A 9,274-nucleotide genomic window follows, 5' to 3' on the forward strand; every position below is an offset into this window, starting at 1 on the left:
TGTGTGTGTGTGTGTGTGTGTGTGTGTGTGTGTGTGTGTGTGTGTGTTGGGTGGGGGCCCTATGATTCGTCTCCCCACCCTGCAGGGAGTTGCTGCTTCCTCTCCAGGGTTCAGAAATAACCAACAGACAGCTTTATTGTTCAAGAAAACCTGCCTGCTGTATCTGCCTGGTGCTCACACACACACACACACACACACACACACACACACACACACACACACACAGATGACACACATTGATCCAGAGACACACAAGACACACACTGGCTATCTTTGCGCCCAAAGTCTCTTTCACTGTCTTGCCCCACCCTTCTTGTACAAGAATCAGTAATTGTGTAGTGGAAGGAATCGTCTATAATAAAGCCGGGCATTATTCCAGCTCCGCCCTGAATAACTCAGTGACTTCCCTCAGGCCTGCTCTGTCTGCTGCATGGCTCACAAACTCTGGATCAACTACTATTACTGCAGGTCAACTTCATAGGATGTTATGTATGAGATTGGTGCTACCTTTATTTATAGTTTTCATAAGAAAATATTATAATTTCTTATTTGTCTGTAGGAAGATGCAGGTAAATATGAACATGAACACACTTAATTTGCTTTGCTTTCCATGGTTCCATAGTTTGCAGAATTCACCCACAGTTGACCCAGAATTTAAAAGTTAATTTATTTAAGCTGCATTTAAGCTGGGTTTTCAGTGTTCTTAACACCGTCATCTTTAGCTTCCACCTGCTTTTAGTGGTGCACCTCACTGAATTTAAGGCTCAGTGATTGGATGTCTCTTTCCGAAAATGCATCTTGGAAGTCGTAGTTATTGTCTACCTTTGACTTTGTATCAAAGAACCAGATATTTTCTAACACTGTTTAATCTTTTGCACTGATGATTTGAGAGTTCCAAGCTGATCATAGCTGTAGAAGTGCTCCAACTGTGAGTCATGTAACGTTGTCTATAGGAAAAAATAAATGGGACTTTTATATCTTTTATGCATACATGTAAAAATGAGGGCTGTCAAACGATTAATTTTTTTAATCGCGATTAATCGCTGAATTTCTATAGTTAATCGCGATTAATCGCATATTTTATCACAGGATTAAAATTCTATTATTTTGCATTTCAGAACAGTTTTTAAGTACATTAAGTATATTAACAATCTAAAGCAATTCTTACCAGTGTATCTTGATTAGGAATCACATGAATGCAAAGAAAGTTACTTTATGAACTTGATTTTAAGATTTGTAATTATTTATTTACTGTGTAAACAAAAGAAAAATGTGTGAATCTGTCATTATTGCTCAATTCCTCCAAGTACCTAACTAAAAAACTAAAAATTCCTATCCTTACCAGAGTCAATATGGTAACGAGACAGGTCAGAACATGCCAACTGTAGTACGTCTTTAAGACCCAAGTCTTCTACGATGCTGACAGGTCTGCAGTTAGTTACCACCCGTTTTGCAAGAGCTGTAGTCATTTTTTGGGATTTGGTTTCATCCACAGGTCGGCAAGTAGCACTCTCCAAAATACTGCTTTGCCTGAGTGGGTAGCATGCTAGCGGCTAGCGTCACGTTAACTGAACTATATGCTTAGCTCCGTAGGTGGTAGCTCAAGCTTGACGTGCTTCGGTGATATTTTAATTCAGCTTTACACAATGTGCATATGGCTTTCGTCTTGTCTACGAGCCGTCTGGGAGTTTTGGAAAATAAAAAGCGCCATTCAGAGTTATTGCTGCTGTCTTTCTCCATCATGCCTGCAGCCTGCAGCAGCAGGATGTGTTAGGAGGAAGTGCCAGCTTGATGATAAGTAACGGTGCTGCAAAGGGTCAAAATAGTAGCCTGTTAGGCACGACGCAAAGCCGAGTGAAGTGTAAAATAAATTAATAAATGCCGGCATGCGATTAAAAAAAATTAACGCGTTATGCTTGGCCCTTAATCGCATTGCTGACAGCCCTAGTAAAAATACATCTTTCAGAGTTAGTACTTTAGAGTGGAAAATCTCCAATTAAACTAACGTCACCAATGCTATTTCTCTAACCTAAGTCATTTAGTCTGAGATTATAATCATGAAGTTTTGTAATTTGTGGTTGTTATTTTTATGAAATGTAATTTAAAATCTTCCAAGTTCACATCATTGTTAAAGCATTATGATCAAGTTTCAGGTCAGATATTTTGACTATATTTTATATTACCTGTCCTACTGTTCACTCTAAACAAATCATTAGGAAGCTGCTTCTAGTTTTGTTGGTTATCCCTCCACACATATTCCACATGTACAGAGGGGTCCTTGGAGAGCTAGTCTCTTCACTCAGGGAACCAAGGTTACAGAGTGTTACTGTTAACCAAACTAGCACCTATAGATTCACAGTCTGCTAACCTGTCCTGCTCTGTCTGGGAAAGCAGTGACATGATACACACAGACAGCCTCTGAGCAGTCATAAATCAATCTCCTTCACCTTCTGCAAATATTCTTTTAAGTTAACTTGGCATAAATGGCCAAATTCCCAGGAGCCGTTGAGTTAATTTCTCTTCCAAAGCAGACTTTATTTTCTAATTGCAGAACATATTCATCAAGGAGGTAGTTATCATGTCTGTTGGCTGATTAATTAATATTATCAATTAATATTGATAGTAAATATAAATTCTGGGTTAATGAAGCAATTTGACATACAATTGAAGTAAAGATTTTCACTTTCTGAGTACCTTTCAGTTGGAAAAATGCTCACTTCTCACTTGTAATAGTTGTACAATAATAATAAAGAAATTTTTATTTTGCACTTATAGGCTACAAATAGCTTAAAAACAGATGTGAAAAACTGAAGTTAAACATGTAACGGGAGAGGTCAAGAAGCTATTTTATGGTAAAAAGTAAATTGATAAAAACGATAAAACATTAAAAACATGAGTTACGATAAAAATACATATAAATACAAACAAAATATAGGAAATAAATAAATAGGAAATAAGTGCAAAAAAATGGATGCATGCGTAGATGGATGGACAGATCTTTTTCAACTTCCCTCCATGGTCACATCATTCAAAGAAACTTGTTAGGTGCTCTTTCTTTGGGAGAAATAAAGAATTAGTGGCAAGCTTGCTGTTGTTGCTCTGTATCAAGGTTAATCAGGTTCAGGTTGTCAAACAGATCAATTATAAACTAACCTTATGATCACATGATCACATGATCGACTGCGCCCTGCGTCATTTCTAATTACAGTGTGAACAACAAAAGCTGCTTTTTCTGTGTGTGTTCTGTGTACACTATGACATTCTTTATTAGGAAAGATTGATTTCCCTTCAGGCTGACTTCATGTCTCAGTTAGTGATGTTTTACTGTAAATGCCGCCACAAGGCAAACTTACTCTCAATGACAAGCCAGGCGCATACACACACACACACACACACACACACACACACACACACACACACACAACCCGTTCTCCCTGATTCTCCCAGTACATCTGTACTGGGAGAATGTGGACGGCAGAGGAATTTCGAAGCCCAGCAGGGTTTGGAATTCCAGTGTTTGTTCTTACAGTGTTATGTGTGCGGTTCCGCCATACTGCCTGTGGTGTATATACAGACAAAGATGTGATTGTTCCCCAGGGAGCCAGACATTAATATACTACAACATAGCTCAGAGTCAGAGTCACCTGTCTTTATTACACAAACATAGAGATCGTATTGAAGGCAGATCATAATCTCCCTCACATATATTTTATAGCCATTTTTATGGTAGCCACACCTAACTGTATCTCAGGTCTCAGATATCTGGAAATCATCCAGAGATCATATTGTTCCATTCTCCAAAATTCATTATCTCTATTTACAGTATCACTCTATCCGTTAAATAGCATTTATGACAGGATCAAGTGAAACACACATGCTCGCAGTATTTTGCTTCTGTCTGGAGCTTCTCCTTGTTTTCCTGATAATTTGGTCTGCCTTGCATGTCCACCAGCAGCTGGCATCGATACAGACCTGTTGCGTTTATGATTCATCATAATTATCCTTATCAGACTGGAACTAAAAATTAATAAAACATGTAGAGACTGTTAAAGCACAAAGAGAAAGGTGTCTCCTGTCTGCAGTTTATAATTTTTTTGTCATTGTGCAGTAGAAGCTTATACATGATTTCCGAAGATTCTGAAGAAAAGTGATACTATCTTGTTGCTTTTTGTCATTCTGTCAAGGTTGCAATGGCAGTAACTCTTCAAAAACAAATACACTAACTTTAACGTGTGTGAGAACCTGCATTCATAACAATAAGCAATAAATGGTCTGTTACAGTGTATTCCATTTACCTTGGAACTCGGAAGCCGGAGCTAGGAACGAGGTCAAACCAGATTTGAATGCGTTTCATTTACAAGTCAGATTTTTCATTGTGAGGTGAGCTCTAGGTCAGCCATTGTTAGTAATACCAGTTGATAACAATGCATTACGCTGTTTTTTGTGCATACAAACAGCGTAACAACATGTCCACAGATAAAAGTTGGACAGGACTGTGTGTACGACTGATTTAGTGAGACAAAAATAAGACAGAAGTGCTCATAATTGTATGTTACTACAGCTTTCACAACTGTTGTTGATTTTGAGCTCAGGGTACTGCGAGGTTGTCCGAGTTCCGAACTCGGAAATCTGAGGTCAGGGGGCGTTTCTGACTTTGACCTCGGAAAATCCAACTTCCGAGTACAAATGGAACGCGAGTGGTGGACTGAAGTACAAATCAGTCCAACACTTTGGTCCAGACTGAAATATCTCTTATAACTTTTGGATGCGCTGTCACGAAATTTAACACAGACATTTGTGGTCCCCCGAGGATGAATCCTAATGACTTTTGTGATCCTGGACTCTACCTCTAGCGCCACCACGAGACATATAAAATAGTTTGGGTCAGAAATAAAAGAAGTAAAACTTTGTGGTTCGGCCGAAAACCGAATCCACTGGTTAAGATTCTGCCGAATCCGAAACCGAATACCGAATCCTACTCCCATCCTCTGTCCATTTAACACAGTAAACACATTAATGAAGTAAATAACGTCCACAGCCTCTAAAATAGTTAAATGTAACAACTTAATGTTGAATTCACGCGCTCTTTTCACATCGTAGGAAAGCACATCGCTCTTGCCAGATGAGTGACAATTTTGTTTGGCAAATTTTCGCTAACCAGTGTATGATGAAGGCATGTTGGGTTGGTAAAATTAGAAAGCTAACGTTTGCTAACAAGCAGCAGTTGCTCCGCACACATTGTAGGGAGACTCCGAGAGAATGGATGACAGCCCGGGAGAGGCACTGTCTGATTAACACAAGTTTTTAGCTGTGACTGTCCTTCCTTTGCCATACCTGAAGTTGCTGCATTTCGGCTGCTGTCTGTAGATTCCTTCATGCACAACTCGTATTCTTCCGGATCTTTCATACGCACATGTTTTAACAGTGTCTCTGCTGACTAAATGAAATATGGCAGAGTGGATATTAGCTCATGTTAGGTTGTGAATTAGCAAACTGTCGCTACTGCTGTGAAGCCAACCAGTTGGGAGCAGCTATCACAAACAATAGCACACGGACGAGGTCAAACTGACCTAATGAAAACAGCAAATAGTGAAACTGCGAAGCTAACTTTATTACTTACTTGTCCATAATGAGAGGCCTCATCAGTTTTCCATCCTTTGGAATCACAGCGGTTTCTGCAGCCTTGAAACGCCTCACCGATGTTAACAAGGCTCTTCCTCCTTTCCCGGTCATAAAACTTATTTTTTTCTTTGTATTCTTCAGTCCTTTTCCTCTTTTACTGTTTCTCTGCCAAATCTTGTTGATAACTCCTGGCCCCAACCGCTGCTTTCCCCCTCTCCCCACACCCCCATCACTTGCGCCACCTGTTGCTGATTGGCTGGAATAGTGTTTTGTGGTTCTTGCGCACCTTTGTTTGTTTTACATTTACACAGACAGGGCTGTGTAGGAATTCCAGGTTTTTTTTCAGTGCAGAGCTAGGTGACCGTGAGGAGATATTCTCTAAATTTGACAAAAAGTGTAGCCTGTAGTTGGGAAGTTCAGTCTGGACTTGATTCATTGTGGAGCAACTATGCTTGAACCAGAGCTGTTCGGACCAATCAAATTGTCAGGGCGGGCTTTATACGATGATGGACAGATGATCAACAGTAACCTAATCAAATCACCAAAGAGCGCTTGGGTTGAATTTGTTTACAACAAAGATGGCTGCCATCGCGTCTGTTATAGAAGATATCGACAGTGCATTCATTTTCAAAGAGGAACAGAGAACCGTGATCACGTATGTATATACATTGCCACAACCATCCACACGACACGGAAACTGACGCCTCTGCCTTTGCTCTGTCGAAGCCTGCCTTTGACTTGCAGCTTCTGTCTCTGTTGCTGTGATTGGTTGTAGGTCTATCCAATTGAGTGCAGAGGCATTTTCTTTCCTGGTTCAGTTGAAACACGCCCCATAATCAAAGCACAATGGAGCAGTATCAGACTCAGATTCTGACTAGAATCTGAGTATGACGATGTCAGGCTGCAAAAAGTGTATTGGATTAACATTGCTTACTATACCTTTAACTAGTGACATCTAAATTTAAACAGTTAAACAGGAAAAAAATATTGTGTGTAAAATGTAATGTTTTTGATCAAACATCTGAGCAAAGGTCACACAGCATAATTTGCTTTCCTTTTGTACAGCGAACAACTAAAATTACACCAAAAGTGCTCCAACATAATGAAATTATATTAATTGAAATAAAGTTGGAATAAATTAACTGAGACCCATAATAAAATCGCTCCAAAAATCTCACACCTGGGATCTGTTGTGTGTATAATAAACACTGCTGCTTGTTGTTTTACTTCTGAAATAATTAAAAATCAGTTCAGATGCAGCTTCTGCACTGACATGGAACATGATTGAATCAAAACTTAATTGACAGCCCGATTAAGTGTCCACAAACAATCAAACAAAAAGGTGTGCCTGTGGCGCCTGGAGGCTTCGCTGCATTTGATCTGTTTGTAACCCTAGATCAGGGGAAACCTGCTTTTGGGCACAGCTATTTGGGAGCCAGACAATTTTAACCAACATGCAGTGTGTCGTGATCACCAGTGATTGACTCTGTGCAGACATTGTTCATCTCAAACAAGTACTGTATATTGACAAAATTTGTACGATATTTAAAGATCTAACAAATGGTTGGTTTCCAGAACGTGGGAAGAAATAAATGCACTAAATTAGAAGAGTTTTGACGGTGAGCAGAAGTTATTGCAATTGAATTGAACTGAATGCCTTTATTGTCATTGCATTTAAGTACAATGAAATTGTAGAGCCACTCTAGTAAGGTGCATCATCATTGTAACACATATATATATATAAAACTCATTTCTCAACACATTCATTGCAAACACACACACACACACACACACACACACACACACACACACACACACACACACACACACACACAAAGGCAAGTATCATCATGTTTCACTATAATTTTCCATTTTATCTGAGTGATAAGAGACATGGGTCCAGTGAAACCTTACCTGCCATCTGCCTTCCACAGAACTATGTTTCCACATACAATACACACCCTGAGTATTGTACATTTTTTTATTGGTTATTGTTGGAGTATAGCCAACATTACCCTGTTCTGGTTCTCATTTGACATAGTTGTATATTCAAGGAGTTGAAGGTGTATTGTTACTTACTTCTTATTATTATTAATTATGACGGCTTATTTTATTTACAGTCCTTATTTCCTGTTGGTTTATGCTCAGTCAGAACCTACAGTTATGACTACAGTTATGAATGAGGGCAGAGGCTGCCTCTCGGTACAGAATCACTGCACAACAGATCAGTCGTTGTCTGGCTTTCGTGTCATTTTTTTTGTGATAATAAGCTGAATATCTTTGGCTTTTGGACTGTTGATACAATATGAGAAGCTGCCTAGGCCAAAATTGAATACTTCACTTGTGCATACACCAATACCAAACACTTGCAGGCATGCATACTCTCATGTATGTACATACATACATACATACATACACACACACACACACACACACACACACACACACACACACACACACACACACACATATATATATATATATGCTTAACTTAATTTAAGTAACAAACTTATTTTAACCCAAACCAGAGTCAGCTCTACTTGTGTTTTGTGCTAATTAGCAAATGTTAGCATACTAACACGCTAAGATGGAATAAACATTAAATCTGCTATACACCCCTGCTATACAGCATTGTCACTGTGAGCATGTTAGCATGCTGACATTAGCATTTAGCTCAAAGCACTGCTGTGCCTAAGTAAAGCCTCACAGGGATGCTAGCAGCGCAGAGCCCATCATAAAAATGAATTTTGTTGTAGGCTACATGTAAGCTATAGGAGACTACACCAGCAGCCACATTTTGCACCAATATATCCATTCTGGTAAAACAGCAGAAATAGACTTGTTTTCTTTTGTCATAATTTTAATTTTCTGGAAATAAAGTCAAATCTCTTATGTTCTTTTTATGGCAGCAACTATATACAAGAAAGCAGGATTTATATTATATTAGGCATTTGTTCCTGATTAAATGACTTAAACAGTTAATCGGTTATAAAATTGTTGCTCATTGGTCAACTATTATTTGATCTCTAGTTATTTTATGATGAGTCCTTAATGACAATGACAACCCACTCTCCCCGTGCTCCCTACGAGACCTGTAATGGAAAGACTTCATGTCTTACTACTGAAACGTTTAGTTTCTAGGGTGCAGCTAATTACCAAAACAAAACGTTCCCCTCATCAACATTATGAATTTTGTCTGTATAGGTTTTGAAATAAATTACATCTTAAAAAGTTAAGACACAGTTTTTTTTCTCTAATAAGCTCAATGTAGCTCTAAATTAGTCTTAGTTGTCAACATTAAAAATGACTAAAGTGACAATAATACATTGTATTGTATACTTGACTTACTAGTAATAGAATCAGAATCAGTATTACAACAATAAGAGTTATTGCCAAGTAAGAAACACAAGGAATTTGCCTTTGTGGTTGGTGCATACATAAACATATCAAAAGGAAATGATAAATGTAAAAGACACGATAACCTAAACAAATATTGTATTACAATATAACTGTTTAACAATAAGAAAAGAAGGCTGTATGGTTTAGTGCAGGTTGTGCACTAATGTGTAATAGCGACCTGAATATGTTTTATATCTCCTCTTAATTGCTGAGCAGTGAATCATCACATACCCTGGAACAGAGACCAATTTTG

Source organism: Sander vitreus, chromosome 2 (assembly GCF_031162955.1).
Source record: "Sander vitreus isolate 19-12246 chromosome 2, sanVit1, whole genome shotgun sequence".
Lineage (NCBI taxonomy): Eukaryota > Metazoa > Chordata > Actinopteri > Perciformes > Percidae > Sander > Sander vitreus.